The sequence below is a fragment of the Phacochoerus africanus genome, chromosome 1 (assembly GCF_016906955.1).
Source record: "Phacochoerus africanus isolate WHEZ1 chromosome 1, ROS_Pafr_v1, whole genome shotgun sequence".
Taxonomy (NCBI): Eukaryota; Metazoa; Chordata; class Mammalia; order Artiodactyla; family Suidae; genus Phacochoerus; species Phacochoerus africanus.
Window position 1 is genome coordinate 2,519,008 of NC_062544.1, and position 16,367 is coordinate 2,535,374.

A 16,367-nucleotide genomic window follows, 5' to 3' on the forward strand; every position below is an offset into this window, starting at 1 on the left:
TGTGATTCTCCAACTCCATCTTAGTGTTCTTTAATTATTTCGATCTAAAATTCTATATCATACAACAAAACAGCGTATATGTACTTATAGCAGCTTCCTTCGTAATTGTCCAGAACTGACAGGAATCAAATTGTCTTTCAGGAGAAGGGATCAGCAATTTGTGGTGCGTCCACTTGATGCACTACGCTGCGGTAGAAAGCAGTGCGCTTACGGGCCCCAGAGAGCATGGATTCGTCTTAAAGGCATGTTGCCACGTGAAAGAGAACCCCCAGCAAAGGCTGCACACGGTGGATGCCTTTCATACCACGTCCGGCACAGGTGATCTAGAGACCAGAAGTCACCCCCTCGAGATTCCGAGGCTCGAGCAGGGGAAGCATAGGGGACCTTCCAGAGCAGTGAAGTTATTCTATGAGTAATTGTCGCGGTGGGGATATGACAAGCGTCATTTGTCAAAAGCCATGGAACTCTACGTCGCGGCGCCTGGACACTAACTGTACAAAATTAAAAAGTTCATTTAGCAGGTTGAGAAAGCCCTTGGCTAAATGCGTAATGCTCCCAGGACCTACGGGGATGGTAATGCTATGAAACCGGGTCACTGAACGGGGGCAGCGGGAAAGGGGTGACCTCCACCTCTTTCGGAATGAATGGGATTTGTCCGACCAAAAGAAAAAGGAGCGGCACAGAAGCACTGCATTCCAGCTGATACGCCTGTTTTCCACAGGGTCGTGTGTCAACCATTCTGGAAAAACTACACGTGTCCACTGGAACTGAAGGACGACGTAGGTGGACATGGATGCGGGAGCCTGTTTCCTTCTGCTCGGGGGGAGGTTCCAGACACACAGGGAAAAGGCTGGCATTCTCCGCATGGTCAGGGATCAGAGCGGGAGACAAGGGGTGAAAATAGAACCGTCCAAAGGTAGAGAAGAGCTGGCGTCCACTCCAAGAGGAGAATAATATAAAATAAACAAATGTACAAAGAAAATGACATTAAATAAATGAAATGCATCGAAAATAGTCAGCATCCAACATGAACTTAGAGTAGGAGCAGGCTGACATTATCCACGCAGTGAAGAACGGAGAGGGAGATTTAATATGGATACAAATAGGGTCCCAGGTGGACATGCAGATGAGTACGTGTAGATATAGCTAATTCTATATACATAGGTTGCTTACATGCATATGTTTCTTTGCTGAGAGCGTCTGGAAGCAATGACGCCCCAACAGCAAAAAGAACAGCTGACACTAAAAGCTTGGTTTCCATACTGTTCTCTAATAAAAGAAATCAGCGATATTGGGCAGCAAACAGGCAAGAGGAGCCTAGATGGTCTAGGATTTATCTTACACCTGGTTGTACACGGAGTAAGGAAGGCTCCAGGGCATGGAATCTGCACCGACACGGTACGTGGCAGGGACACAGACTCCACCACAAGCTCCAGTCATCGAATCCAGAACAGTCTGAGCTACCAAATGAATACAGTGGGATGGCACACCGTAGAATAATATAATATACAGTAGAATAAACCAAAATATAAATATCCGTGAGTCCAAATTGATGGAAGTGAATGAAAAAATAAGTGCACAGACAAGGGAATCGGCGTGCAAGGTCGGAAGCATCCTCGGGTGGACGGCAGAGTCGTTTCCTGAGGACCCGGGACAGGAACCCCACACGTTGAGTCGGGGCTGCACATCGTAGCCTCATCCCAAAAGGCACTTTATGGAAAGGGGGGAAAGATGACCTGTAGGGGAGTTCCCTGTGGCTCAGCCGTTAACAAATCCGACTAGGATCCACGAGGCTGTGGGTTCAATGCCTGGCCTCCCTCAGTGGGTTAAGGATCCGGCGTTGCTGTGAGCTGTGTTGTGGGTCTTGGATGTGGCTCAGAACCTGCGTTGCTGTGGCTGTGGTGTAGGCCAGCAACAGTAGCTCTGATTTGACCTCCTTTTATTTTTCGAAAAACCCAAACCAAAAAAAAAAAAAAAAAAAAGATTGGCTGTGCAGTTGAAAACCCTGAGAAATACTACCTCAGCAAGACAATCAAGATTAACAGGTGAACGTTAACAGTTTTAAGTCATGTCGTCTGTATTTCCCTTGACTATGATGTGAGCTGAACGTCAGTTGACCTCCTGCCTTCCTCTGACAAACCTATAACCCTGTCTAATCACAGGAAAACAGGACCGATGCCAGCGAAAGACATTCTGTTAACATCCCTGAGCAGGGCTTTTCAAAACTCTGGAGATCATCAGAAACAAGGAAAGCCAGACGTTCCCGGCGTGGCCCAGCAGGTTGGGGACCCGACGTCGTCTTTGTGAGGATGCAGGCTCAGGTCCTGGCCTTGCTCAGCGGGTTAAGGATCCGGCGTTGCCACAGGCTGCGGTGTAGGGCCCCAGATATGGCTCTGATTTGAGACCTGGCCTGGGAATTTCCATGTTGTGGTTGTGGCTATAAAAAGAAAAAAAAATTAAAAAAAAAGAAAGTCTGAGAACTAGACTTTGTCACAACGAGAAGGGACACAGCAACTAAATATATTACAGTGCCCCGAACGGGATGCTGGAACAACAACGAAAAAGCCACCTGGGAGAAGCTAAAGAAATCTGAATGAAGCATGGTCTGCAGCTAACAGCAGTACGTCAATATTGGCTCATTGATTGTGGTAAATTGGTTTAAGTTCTTAATGATGAAGGAAACGGCGTGGTTTGTGGGGAAAGTCTGACCCAGTCTTGCCATTTTTCAGTAAACGAAAAACGGTTTAATTTCTTTTCTTTCTTTCTCTTCCTTCCTTCCTTCCTTGGCTGCACAGTTGGCCTATGGAAGTTCCCTGGGGCCAGGGGTCAAATCTGAGCCAAAGCTGTGACCTACATCACAGCTGTGGTAACACTGGGTCCTTAACTCACTCCTGTGCCATGCCAGGGATCGAACCTATGCTGCCACAGTAACTTGAGCCACTGCAGAGACAACCCTGGATCTTCAACCTCTTTTACCACAGTGGGAACTCCCACACAATTAAAAGTTTATTTAAATGACTCACTGGAGTGGACTTAATGGAACACTGGAGTCTACATAAGAAAGGGTCACCTGTTTGAATACAGAGCAATAGAAAATTTCAAATATAAAAAGCAGACAGAAATATACTGAAAGGAATTAAACGCATCCTCAATGACCTGGAGGAGACATTTTTGTTTCTATACCATGTTTTATTTTAAATCCTGAGGGAGAGAAGATAGAAATTGGAACAAAAATAAGTAACAAAAAATCGTGTCTGTGCGTCTGTTTCTGTTCTGTAGACAGGTTGGACTGTGTCTTGGTTTAGATTCCACCTGTAAGTGATGTCATACGGTCCCTGTCTTTCTCTTTCTGACTTACTTCATTTCGGATGGTGAACCTATCTACAAAACAGAAACAGACTCACAGACACAGAGACAGACTTGTGTTTGCCAGGGGAGAGGGGGTGGGAGAAGAATGGACTGGGAGTTTGGGGTGAGTAATGCAAACTGTTACATTTTATGACATTTAGGAAGGACAAACAAAAAGAGCCTGCTCTCTATAGCACAGGGGACTCTATCCAAGCTCCCAGGATAGACCAGGATGGAAAAGAATATTAAAAAGAATATATATATCATATATAATATCTGAGTCACTTTGCTGTACAGGGGAAACTGGCACATGGTAAATCAACTATACTTTAAAAAAAAAAAACCCAAAAATACAAATTGAAAAAAATGAAAATTTCCCAAATTTGTGGGAACTATCAACTTAGACGACCAAGAAACACATGAGTCCCAGGAAGAATCAATGCTGGTGGAACTGGCATCGGCACAAAGAATTTAACCTACTGTAACCAAAGGTGAAACGAATAACTTAAAAACAGAGAGAAAAGAAAAGACTCATAATCTACAGGGAGCAATAAAAGCAACGAGGTCTGATTTTTCATCAAAGACAACCGACATCAGAATTACACAGTAAATTTTTTAAGTGCTGAAAGGAAAAGAAAAAATACCCAGTCAAAATCTCTTTTATAAATAGGGGTAAAAGACAAGTTTTTCACATGAGCAATAGCAGAGAGGTTATGCAGCCAGCAGATCTGCACTACAAAGATAGCTAAAGGAAATTCTTCACGCTAGAGAAAAATGAAAACAGATGGAAATGAGCACAATAAATAGCCACGTTGTGGGTGAACATAAAAGACCCTCTTCTACAAAACATTTGAAGACAGATTGTGAGACCAAAAAAATCACTTATTGTTTACTGAGGGTGCTTATAAAATAAATAACATTCACGCAAAGGACGAGAGCGAAAGTTACTCTACTTTTGAGAAGTCCTGTATTTCACTTGCGTTGGCAGCTATCATCGCCATCTCCATGTGGTGAGTTGGGAATGTGCATCGTAATTGGAAAAGCAATCAGAAAATATGAATATTTGTAGCTGCATAGCCCATAGAGGCATTAAAATAGTGCACCTATAACTATGACACCAAGCCCAAAGAATCAAGAAATGAGAGCAAAAGCAGATGAGACACCTAGAAAGCCAATACCAAGAAAACAAAAATAAAATAAACCATATCAATAACTTAATTATAAAAAGGTTGTACTTTACAACTAAAGGCAGAGATTGCTAAATACAACTGAAAAATATCAGAACGGAATTGTTTACTGTCTAAAAGAATGCACTTTAAGTGAAACGGCTCAATGAAAAAAAGAAATAACACCATTTGCAACAACATGGATGGACCTAGAAATATCATATGAAGTGACGTCAGACAGAGAGAAAGATAACATATCACAGGCGAGCACTGATATGTGGAATCTGATGAAAATGATGCAGAGGAACTTATTCACAAAACAGAAACAGACTCAGAGTTTTTGAAACCAAACTTATGGTTAGCAAAGGGCAAAGGCTGGGTGGGGGGAATAAATTAGGAGGTTTGGATTAACATATACATGTAATTATATATAAAATACACAAGTAATAAGGACCTACTGTATAGCATATGATAACCCACTCAATACTGTATCATGGCCTCCATGGGAAAAGAATTTGAAAAGGAACAGGTATATGTACAGGTAAAACCAGTGCCCTTTGCTGTGCACCTGAAACAAATGCAGCTTTGTAAGTCAAATATACTCCAATAAAAATTTAAAAGTAATTTTAAAATGTAATGGCTAGGATCCCTTAAGAATACTAAGATTAAAATTATATACGTATCTATGTGTATATATATTTATACACACGCACACACGTCTTGTAAACTGTGAGCACAAGAATGCCAAGATGTGTTTCATGCTAGATTAACTGCACTTGAAGACAAGAAATATTACCAGAGGTGAAAAAGTACTTTCTACAAAAATAAAGGCACTGAATTATTCTAAAGACATAATGTGTATATGTGCATAATAGCAAGCTGCTTTGTACATGAAACAAATAGTCACACAACTAACAGGGACCAGAGTTAATTCACAACCACAGAGGGAATGAAACACACTTTGCTCAGCATTTGATGGAATAGCTGGACAAATATCAGTAAGTACGTAGAAAGCAAACAACCCTGTCGTCTGTGTCATTTCGAGTGACCTGTTTAGGACGCGGTACCCAACACTGGCACAACACACATGTTTCTTAAATATGCATGAAACGTCACCAAGATAAAGCACATATTCAGCCATAATAGAACAAAAGTCTTAACAATAAAATATCTGGAATATGCTCAATAACACATTAGACAAAAAGAAATCACAGAATAAATGAAGACATGTTTCCAGGTAAATGATGATGAAAATATGACATGCCAAAATGTGTTGAATTCAGCTAGAGCAGTGATTAGAGGAAAATCTATATATTAAAATCCTCAGGTGACAGAAGAAGAAATGTTTTTCATGCTTAATGCTGAAGAGATGAAGAAGTAGGTCAAAAAGGGATTCATAACGAAGAAGAAAATCAGAAGGGTGAGCACCAAAAGTTTTAAAATAGGCAATAAAATAGAAAAAAAAAATGGACAAAGGCAAAAGCTATGTTTTGAAATTGTTGTTAAAGTTATAAACATTTAGCAAGACGGGTAAAGACAACTATAGGTAGGGAAGGAATTTAAGTATCAGTGAAAGGAGAGGTAAACTCCAGACCTACAACCATTCAAAAGATTATATAATAAACAATGGTTGCCATTGATTTTACAGCTTAGAAAACATGGAGCTATTTCTTGCACAACACAATTTACCTAAATGGACCCAAGAAGAAAACATCTAAATAGCCACATATACATATAAACAAACAAACAAATCCCCTCCATAAAATTCCAGATTCAAACGACTTTCTCAAAATTCTTTTAACCACTTAAGGAATTAATACATTGGCAGGGAACTGGACAGGTGGCTATTAATGTAGCTTAAATAGAACAAATAAAACTCTAATTGTAGACATTATTCTAAACAGTATAAAAATCCTGGGGACTGTATATAAATGTTACTTGAACTAATGAGTAAATTAAGATACCTGAACACAGGGTCAACATACAAAAGTCGCTTGTTGCTTTTTATATCAGCAGTTAAGATTTAGAAATCAAATTAATAAACTATTATGCAGAAAATAAATAATCTACAAGGATACCGCACAGAGAATATAACCAATTTTTTTTTAGTTAATTAAATAATTAATTACTTAATTTGGTTTTTAGGGCCGCACCTGCAGCATATGGAAGTTCCCAGGCTAGGGGTCGAATCACAGCTGTAGCTGCCGGCTTATGTCACAGCCACAGCAACACCAGATCCTAGCTGCATCTGCGATGTACACCACAGTTCATGGAAATGCCAGATCCTTCATCCACTGAGCAAAGCCAGGGATAGAGCCCGCATCCTCGTGGATATTTGTCAGCTTCACAACTCTGGGCCACAGCAGGAACTCCCTATGCCTTTAAATGGCATATGATCTATAAAATTTTGAGTCGCTATGTTGTACATTCGAAACAAATGCAGTATTGAAAATCTACTATACTTCAGTAAAAAAGGAATTAAATGAACAAAGCAACACCATTTGTCGTAACATCAAAATATGCCACCCTTTCACATACATGTAACAAAATGTATGCAAGGTCCATATGTTACAAATTTTAAAATATGGTTCAGAGAAATAAAAAAGATTTTATAGGAGTCCCCATTTTGGCTCAAAGGGCTAAGAACCCAACATACTGTCCATGAAGATGTGGGTTTGACCCTGGCCTTGCTCAGGGTATCAGTGGGTCAAGGATCCAGTGTTGCTGCAAGCTTCAGTGTAGGTTGCAGATGCAGCTCAGATCTGGTGCTGCTGTGGCTGTGGTGTGCCCGGCAGCTGCAGCTCCAAATATACCACTGACCTGGGAACTTTTAGGGCAGGTGTGGCCCTGAAAAGAAGAAGGAGGAAAAAAAAGGGTTAAATAAATGGAGAAAAATACAATGTTCATAGATCCAGGAAACTCAGTATTTTTAAGATGTGAGTCTTCACCCAAACCATTTATTTCTGTGAGTTCAAAGTGAAAATCCTCAGTAGACTTTTGTGGAAATTTGACTGACTGATTTGAAAAATTTATATGGAAGTGCAAATAGCTGTTATTAAAACACAAAATGACAAAAAATGACATCAAGAATGTAAACAACTTTTTCAAATAAAGATAAATTAATTGAAGTGCTTTTTTGGTACTGCATTCTCAAACTTAATGGATCGCCGTGTTGTATATATGAAAAGAAAACCTCTAAGAGGACTAACTAGAACTTTTAAAAAATGAAGAATAAAATTGGAGGACTTAGACTATTTCACTTCCTCTCTACACATAAACTATTGCCATCGAATCTTACTGGTGTAAGAACAGACCCTTAGGGTAATGGAACAGAAAAGATGGGCCAGAAATTAACATGCACACATATGGTCAAATGCACCACGATATTTCAACAAGGGGACACACGCGCAAACACCAAACATCAATTCTGGTCTCACGTATCCACATAATCTTTCCACAAAATACGGACCCGCAAATATCTAAATGCATACGTTTTCCAGTGGAAAACACACAAAATTATAAACACGTATTAAAAAATAAAACTCTATCCCCTATTGTATGGCTTACACACAAAAAAACATCATAAGTTCAGATGGTTCATATACCGGAATATAATCTAAAATTAGCAAGTTTCAGATTAAAATATACGATAATGTGGAGTTCCCATTGTGGCTCAGTGGTGATGAATCTGACTGGTACCCATGAGGGCGCAGGTTTGATCCCCGGCCTCGCTCAGTGGGTTAAGGATCCAGCATTGCCATGAGCTGTGGTACAGGTCACAGGTGCAACTTAGATTCTGTGTTGTTCTGGCTGTGGTGTCGGCGGGCAGCTGCAGTGCCCCAATTTGACCCCTGGCCTGAGAACTTCCGTATGCCCTGAGTGTGGCCCTATCTATCTATCTATCTATCTATAGATAGATAGATAGATAGATATAGATATGTATTAATATATACATATATCATAATGTTTTCATGACCTTGGGGCAGGAAAATATTTCTTAGAAGAAAACAAAAGAACTAACACAAAAGAAAAATAAATTGATAAATTATACTTCACCAGATTTAAAAGTTTGTTTTCATCAAAAGATATTTTTGAGGGAATAAACTGTCCAGTCACAGACAAGAATAAACTATTTACAGTACATACTTTCATATGATATAATGATATTTTACAAACCCATTATAAAACTTGAACTCAATTAAAAAAAAAAAAAAAGACATGGGACTTGAATATTCCCTTAACAAAGAAAACAGATAGGATGGCCCACATGCTCTTGGAAACATGCTCTAGGTTATACTTTGCTAGTGGAAATCCAGTGTATATTCAAGCCCTTTGGTATCGTATTTGGCAACTGCCAATAAAGTTAAGCTTAGAGCTACACTATGATCCAGCAGTTCCACAGGAATATGTGTACCCAGGAGAAATGAAAGCACTTGCTCAAGCATGTTTATTTTGGCTTTACATGTAACAATCAAATACTGGGAATAACTCAAGGAACTGTTAGAGTCGAATGGATAAACAGATTTGCTCTATTGAGGCAATCCTACCGTACTCAGCCGTAAAGAGAAGGAACTTCGAGCGCATGTTTCAACACGGTGGGCCTCATCCACTGCTGAGCGAAAGGCGGCACATGTAAGAGAGACCACGCTGCCCGGTTCTGGGCACATCGTTTAAGACCATGCAAAGCAAATCCGCGTTGACAGACAGCAGCGCAGTGGCCGCCTGTGGCGTGTGCGGCCGGTGGGAGAGAGGGTTTGAGGTGGTGGAAACTTCTGAATTCTGATGGGAGTGGGGGTCCAAGAGGCCCGAGCGCCTATAAAACCCGGTTAAGTGTGCTCTTGCCAACCCGCCTTTTTCTCTGCAAAGCTCGCCTCAGGAAGTGGATGGACTCGATTCTCTTTTCTTTCTGTAACCTAGAGCTGTGTCTCTACAACCTCATAGTACCTATTCTTATAAAAGTAGGGTTTTCTTACATTTCACTCTGTTTTTCCTTGCATTTTTTTACAGCCTTTGTCTCTAAAGCTTGGTGAGAAGTTAATCACCATTTTATAAGTACATTTGATCAATCCGAATTCTTCTCTCTGTGCCCCTTACCTTTCTGAAATTTGACTTCTGCTTCGTCATTGATATTGCTAGTCTGCTGACATACTTCTTAACACTCTCTTTTATTTCCAATTTTTCTTTTTTTATTTAAATTTTAGGATTATGCCTTATAGACAAATTTTAGTTGAGCATCATTTGTTTTTATTTTATTTCTGTTTTTATTTTATTTTTTTTTCTTTTCAGGGCTGTGCTTGTGGCCTATGGAAGTTCCCAGGCTAGGGGTCGAATTGGAGCTGCAGCTGCTGGCCTACACCACAGCCAGAGCAATGCGGGATCCAAGTCATGTCTGCAACCTACACTACAGCTCACGGCAACGCTGGATCCTTAACCCACTGAGCCAGAGCAGGGATGGACCCATGTCCTCGTGGATACTAGTTGGGTTCATCACTGCTGAGCCACAATGGGGACGCCTCATTTATTTTTAAAGTGGCTAAACATTTTGTATTTATTGTCACAACTCATCACTTGAATTACTGCCTTCTCTTGTGGTTTAATTTTATTAACTGCTACCTTCGTTGCTCTTTTGGCCTCTCCTGATTTCAAAGATACAATCCTAACTATTAAAGAATACCCAGAAATTTCTTTTTTCCCCCTGTCAAAGTAAATGGCATGTGGAGGTCCCCAGGCCAGGGGTCGAATCGGAACTGTAGCTGCCGGCCTACACCCCAGCCACAGCCACTCGGGATCTGAGCCGCATCTGTGACCTATACCTCAGCTCACGGCAATGCCGGATCCTTAACCCACTGAGCAAGGCCAGGGATTGAACCCGCAACCTCATGGTTCCTATCGGATTCGTTAACCACTGCACCACGACGGGAACTCCTCGGTATACTTTTAATGTCTTTACTTGGTGTCTATGGATGATAATTTTGAATAGGACACTCTTCCGCTGTTGGAGATCTTGGAATTCAAGCTTGTGTTTCCCAACCTCAAGATTTAAAAAAGTGATTAGGAGTTCCCATTGTGGCAAAGCAGAAACAAATCCACCTAGCATCTATGAGGATGAGGGTTCAATCCCTGGCCTCCATCAGTGGGTCAGGGATGCAGCATTGTCGTGAGCCCTGAGGTGGGCCACAGACAAGGCTGGGAATCTGGTGATGCTGTGAAGTAGGCTGGCAGCTGCGGCTCTGATTTGACCCCTAGCCTGGGAACTTCCATATGCCGCACATGCGGCCCTAAAAAGCAAAAAAAAAAAAAAAAAATGGCAATGATTAAATCAATAGTATAGATGCCGTCCTGCAGATTGAACATCTAGGAACTGTATCTGTTTCTTGAATTTAATTAGATTACTTTTGAGTAGTGGTTAAACGATTCAAACTGCATGTAGGTTTTACTTTAGGAGGAAAAACTTGTACTTGCAGAAGTCACCTATTTCCTATAAAATTAATTGATGTGTAGACGTTCAGGCCAGGCACATGCTATGCTCTGCACCAACCCAGAGTCATAGAACAAGGGGCTGGGGTCCCCAGTGAGTTTTGCTCTCCCGAATGTGCGAGGACCACAGACGCACAGCGGACACGTCACCGTCCCTGTGTTCACGGCCAACTTCCCATAGCCATTGTCATCTGCGCGGTGGGGGGAGTGTCCTCCCGCGTAGGCAGGCCCAGGAAGACGCTGGAGAGGACACAGTGTGGGAGACGAGAGGTGGCGTTTTACTACCGACAATCAACAGCTTAAGACAAATTCCCCACCCGCAGGTGATAGCATACAGTGTGTGTCTTTCTCTTTCCGAGCTAATGCACTTAGTATGAGAAACAAGGCCCTCTGTCCAACACAGGGAACGACAGCCAACCCTCTGGGATAGACATGATGGAAGAGAATATTTAAAAAAATACGAAGGTATGTATGTGTATAACTGAGTTTATTTGCTATACAGTGGAAATTAGCAGAGTAGTGTAAATCAACTCTACTTTAATAAACAAAGAAACATCCTCCAAAGATACGGTATTTACAAGGTCAGTGTTGAGGATGCCTCTGCCTCTGCTCTTTTCACCTGGACTAGAGCTTCTCCAGGGTCAAAACCAGGTAACCAGGGGCTTCACTTTGAGTTTTGTTTTCCCATCGCTGTTTTGCGTTTAGTCATTCCACGTAGATGTCGGGTGGTTGGGGTACACCAGAAACAAGCCTTCTCCTATTTCTCGTACGGAGAAGGAACCTGGCTCGCTGAACGGTGGCCTTTGGGTTCCTCTCTTGTTTCTGGTACAATGGAGAGGATGGTTCCAGATTTTCTAGAAGAGGAGTTACGCATAAATTACATGTTTGCTAGCAGAGCTAATATACTAAGTGTAGTCTGGTCTGTGAATAAAATAAACCACTGAGCGTATATCATTAATAAAGACATATGAAACCTTTCACATTATGTCAAATTAGTAGAATTAAGAAGCTTGGGAGAGGGAGGGCGAGCCCATAAAACTTGAATATGCTAAGTGATCATTAGAGCTGGGTGTGATAATTGAAATTTGCTTTGCAGTAATTTCATTAAAAATTCATAACTATTCTGGCCTTTCCCTTCCTCCCTCTGTTACAGTGGGGAGTTTAACCCCATCGGTAAAGGATGCTTTAGATCCATTGATTACAAGGCTGAAAGCAGGAGACAAGTGACAAATGGAGGGAAAGATGTAATGCATATTAGCGAAAACGTTTACTTTGGGTCCTGAGTTTCAGTCTTTTTCAGAGGAGTGCGTGTGTTGCTATAATTCGGTTTTAAATTCCTGGAGAAACTATTTTTTTCTTATTTATAATCTCCAAATCCCTAGTACATCGCCTCGTGTAAAATTAAATACTAAATACTTGCAATTATTACAGATTAATGCTATAAACTATTTCACCTCTTATGATGGATGGTATATTCATTATCTATTAATTGTATTTTTATCTTTTTTTTAGGGCCACACCCATGGCATATGGAGGATACCAGACTAGGGGCGGAATCAGAGCTGTAGCTGCCAGCCTACACCATAGCCACAGCCCCAGCAACATGGGATCCGAGCCACATCTGTGACCTACACCACAGCTCACAGCAACGCCAGGTCCTTAACCCACTGAGCAAGGCCGGGGATCGAACCAGCGTCCTCATGGGTACTAGTCCTATTTGTTTCCGCTGAGCCATGATGGGAACTCTAAGTGTATTTTTTCAAAAAAATACACACGTGGGAGAGAAACAGTGGTCATTAATGTTTTCTCCTCGGAACATTTCTCTGGGAAATTTGAGTAACAGACCTGTCTTATAGGAACGCCCAGCATGTATCCACTTATACAAGAGCTTCTAGGGTGTGTTCCTTCAGAGAGAAATCCCATGTCACCTTGTGGTCATCCTCACGTCAGGAATTCCTTTTCCGGGACGTTGAGTATTGAGTCGGAGAAGGAAGGGATGGTTTGAAGTCTTCAAAATCCTGTATATTTTGTTAGGAAGGTCTGCCGATTTTAAACCGCACTTTGCTGAGCATATTTATTTTCTTTTCAAAATAAGTCCTATGTGTTTTAAGGACAATGTGACCATGTGTTTTTAATCCACTCAAGATCAGTGGATTAAAACGTTTAAGATTACGAAACCGTTTATTTGTAAGAGCTCTTAGAAGTTCAGGAAGGCTCACGAATTTGATTTGCCCACCATTGGAAACTTCCGTCTCAGGATAGGATACTGCTATTCGTTGAGACTAAACCAATGAGAATCGCACATGGCTGCATTTCCCATAAATCTTGAACTTGGAAATCTTTTGATACATTCTTAAAATTTTAAAAGTCATGATCATTCTCATCTGTCGTCTTTCAAAGTTAAGTTTTATAAGCCTTTAACTAGTATACTAGTTACCAGTCTGTTCCGATCGCCCAAGATATGTGTCCTAATAACACTGATGTTTTTAAGGAATAACCGTATCATTATGCACCATGGAAAGCAAAGTTGCATCCTTCTGTACATTTCTTAAGTGGGATTTGAAATAGTAAAGTCTAGCTTTCAACAGGTCGATGCTAGTTACCACCAGGTCATACCCCTGGGCACCCTGTGCAGCAAAGATGAAACAGTAATTTATTTGGCCCCAAACTGGATTCTATGAATTCACTTTTGGCTCCCATATATTTGCACAAAGGGTTTCGAGAACAGTGGATAGCTAAGGAGCCTATGAATAGAAGGTGGAAAATTATATGAAATTGTGTCACTGATTTTACTTCCTAAGCAAGCCTCAGTATATAATCAAACCATCTTAGAAAGTCTGAAGAAGTGGGAGCCAAAAAAAATCCACTGTTCACCAGAGAAAAACTTAACACCGATCCCTTCCATTGCTTATTTAGGTTATTTATTTTTCAGCTTGTACAGACCTGGGGGAAATGTGCGGAAGTGTGTTGGGAAAGCATCGCGTTCTGTGGGTTCCCTCCTCGAGGGGCACCATGTAATGAGCCGGGGGAAGATCAGATTACTCCCCAACGACCATAGTGAATGTCATTTTGCAGGACCTAGGAAAGGTCTTCCTTGCCAAGCGGCGTGGAGGTGGCCCGGGGTCTTGCCGTCCTGGCTCCTCCCTTGAGTCTCCACCTTCGTGGAAGATGTCGAAGCGCCTGGACAAGCGCTGTCCTTTGTCCATCACCCTCCCTCAGCTGTTTCTGACCTCCTTGTTCTCAGAACCTTTCTATTCGCTGCTCTCTACTCGCCCACCCAGGGAGGGCGTCCTGACCGCGGGTACCACACACATCACCCCGAGTCCTTCTCGTCCGCAGGGCAGGCCTGACATCCTTGGTGACAAGACCCCTGCTCCATCCCCACACTTACGGTGGCAGCTCAGGCCGCTGAGCTCAGATCCGATCTCCCAGCTTCGCAGCATCCTCAGGTTTGGAGCATATCCTCCCCTTCCCTCTTGCCCAGCTTCAGTTCCAAACCTGGCGGTGCTATTTCCTAGTCCTCTCAGTTTTTACTCTATTCTAACTGAATAAATATATTTGATTTGATGTGTGTGTGTGTGTGTCTTTCTGGCATATGGAGGTTCCCAGGCTAGGGGTGGAATCGGAGCTGCAGCTGCAGGCCTACACCACAGCCGCAGCAACGTGGGATCGGAGCTGTGTCTGTGACCTACACTGCAGCTCATGGAAATGCCAGACCCCTAACCCGGTGAGCAGGGCCAGGGATCACACCCACATCCTTATGGATACCAATCAGGTTCGTTACCTTGGAGCTATAATGGGAACTCCCCCTTGGCCTCGTTTCTTTGCTGTCATTCTTGAGATTTGTTTTGATTTTTCCTTTTTAAAAAATTGCTTAAAAGAGAAACTAGCTTGCTGTCTGCAGTGCATCCTGCTTCTGCAAAGAGTTATTATTTTTTGAGTCGTGAAACTTGCTATTTGCCTCACTCATTTATAACAAGCATGGATGCAGATTTCATACAGAGAAAGGACATACGTTGCCTCATTGCTACATGTGGGAAAAGACGTTCTTTCTGAATAATGGCATTTGATGGCTCTAACCCTGTGCACAGGGACATCCGACAGCAGAACTGTCCACACTCGCCTTCGATGGGCTGAATGGGTGGGGGTGGTATCTGTGTGTGTGGTTCTGGAGGAAGGAAAAAGAGAGAGACGGGAAGAGATGGGGTAGAGGAATTGCAGACATAAAAATGAGACTTCTTGCAAAATACAATAATATAAGTTATGCAACGTCTAGAGATAATAATTTGCTAATGTCATGTGTATGAAGAATGTTAATTAAATAAAATTAAATACAAAAGAAAACATATATTGAAATATTAATTTCCTTGTAGATGTTGGTTTAAAACTGTGACACCTGGGAGGAGGAGGGCATATGCAGGATCACCTTGGAGGCAGCTCTCACAAGGCAGGTAGCAGGTGTGAGCACAGCGTCAGGATGGAAGACCAGAAGGTGTAATGTAGATGAGGCAGAAGAGGAATTTGGGGGAGAGTGTGTTGCTCGGGCAGGCGGCCTTTACAGATACACTTACGTGGCTGAGCAACAATGAAAACGTTGCCCCTTTTGGTCAGTGGACACCTGACACCCCTCCCCTCCAAGGACAGCCCATGCTTCACTGCCGGGTGGCTCCCTTGCGCTCATGGTGCTTTGGGAGTGTCTGTTTCCAAGGGGCTATTAGCTGTCGCTTCCATGTATACGATGCCATATAAGGTCCAGCAGAATCATAACCACATCTGGCAGGGAAGTCCTAGGCCTGGTACTCTGAGAAACATGAAACCTTATATACACACATCCAAAGCAGTTTGGAAGACAAGCTCTGTCTTATTAATACATCCCAGGGTATTGAATAAAACAAGGTTCCTAGTCTGAAGGTGCTTGGATCAGCCCCCCAGGGGCCTACACATGAAAGGGCAAAGGTGAGGAGCGCATCCTAAAATTCAGAACAGGTTGTTCTACTCTGACCATTTCCACCTCCCCCATCCTGGCGAAAGTTCACCTGGGCTTCCGCAGGGCCCCAGCTTTGAGGAAGGCGCGGTCGTGCTGAGACAGCACCCTGGGGCACCTTATGCCTGACTTATATGGTCTGTAGGACGACCAGGAGGCCCTGGGTTGGTCTTACATTCTCTCTTTTTTTCATTGTCTTTTTAGGGCTGTACCAGCGGCATATGAAGTTTCCCGGGCTAGGGGGCACACCAGAGCTCTAGCTGCCAGCCTACACCACAGCCACAGCAACTCGGGATCCGAGCCTCGTCTGCAAACTACATCACAGCTCACGGCAATGCCGGATCCTTAACCCACTGAGCAAGGCCAGGGATCGAACCTATGTCCTCATGGAT